We start from the raw sequence: 1,735 nt of genomic DNA on the forward strand, positions 1-1,735 counted from the left end.
GCGTGGTGGTCGCTCTCCCTGCTCAACGACGTCAGTGGCGAGACGGCTTGAAGGAAGGCAGAAGACAGCGAAGTTGACCTCCGCAAGGCGCGACGGCGATTGCGATGGCTGGGCGGTGGTCACAACGCAACCCTTCCCTCTCTGACCGATCTCCCCTCTCAAGCTCCCTCTCCCTCTCTGCCTCAGTTTCTTTCTTTCATAAAATGGGAAGCCGTGTGTGTTGCATTTTGTCGGAAAAGGGGAAGATCTGCTGCTGCTGCTGAGTGTATTGGTTTGAGGAAAAGGGGGAGCATTTGTGTTGCTGCCGCTGGGTTGGGGGAAAAGGTAACCGAGTCACAGGTTAAGGTTTCATTTCCAAAAATTAGGGTTTGGGGCATTTTAGTAATTTCAGATGAAATTGGGAATAATGTAGTAATTGAAACCCAAATTAAATCCAACACTAATTGTATATATAAAAATACTATTTGCTCATCAATCTTACAAATTATTTTCCATAAAATGCCCAAATCAAAATAATTAGAAATAATATAATTAAACCCTTTATTTTCCAAAGTAATAGTATTAATATTTAAAATATTAATTATTTAATCCAAATCATATAAAAATCCTTATTATTTTACAACTACCAACTTTATAATATAATTATAGAAAATAATCCAATAATTATCAAATTGGATAATAATCATAACTTATCTCAAATTCAATAAATCAAAACTTGCTTTAATTTTCTTTAATAAAGAAATTTCTGAAATTAAAGCTACCGAAATACTGAATTTGAAATTAGCTAATGATAGCCCTTTTTCAAAGGTTTTGGTTCTTACATTCTACCCACCTTATAAAGATTTTCTCCATCGAAAATTGATACAAAACGAAGGAAATTTCATAACAGTTCACCCTTGAACACATTTAAGAAAGAAGCAAAAATATCTCAACATATATATATATATATATATATATATATATATATATATAAGAACACATTTTAGTAATTTCATAACAGTTCAAATACTTGGGTTGTCGTACGCATAAGGATACAAAGATAGGAGTGTGATTGCAAGGCAAACGTTACAAGATAGGCTCAATGCAAAAGATGACATGGTTCAAACAAGATCTACTAGACATGAGACATCAAACAAGCTTTCAATTGATTTAAAAGAATACAAAAGTCATAGGAAATACAACCCAATCATTAGTAATTTCCCAAGGATAAATCTTTGACTAAAAACTCTTGTAAAGACAATGAGAGGATAAACGATGCACTATTTTGAAACAAATCAAACTGACTCATATAAGAATGAGATTCACCAAAGAAAGGAAAGCTGAGATTGATTGTAGTGCTCCCAAAAGGTAGATGTATAATTGAAAACAGAATCACGTATGACATTCATAGAGGTGAAAAGCTTAAGAAGGAGCGAGTCCGTTCATAAGAAGAAAGCTTTGAGTCCAATATTTTCAAAAGAACAACAATGGCATAAACAATGTAGTATGCTAGGTCAAACTCAAATAAAAATGAATTAAGTAAAGTTTATCAAACGAAACTCAACCGGGATAAAAGCAAGAAATCCCCTTTCTTTCCAGAATTTTGAAAAATACCCCAAATAAATAATCAATTGAAGATGTGCATTGGAACTATAGTAAAATTACTAAAAAGTCAATTTACTTTTAAAGTAAGTGCAATTCCGTAAACCAGTAAAAGTACAGGCGAGGTATTAAAAAGAAATAGTTGTTAAACTGT

This window comes from Arachis hypogaea, chromosome 18 (genome assembly GCF_003086295.3).
Source record: "Arachis hypogaea cultivar Tifrunner chromosome 18, arahy.Tifrunner.gnm2.J5K5, whole genome shotgun sequence".
Lineage (NCBI taxonomy): Eukaryota > Viridiplantae > Streptophyta > Magnoliopsida > Fabales > Fabaceae > Arachis > Arachis hypogaea.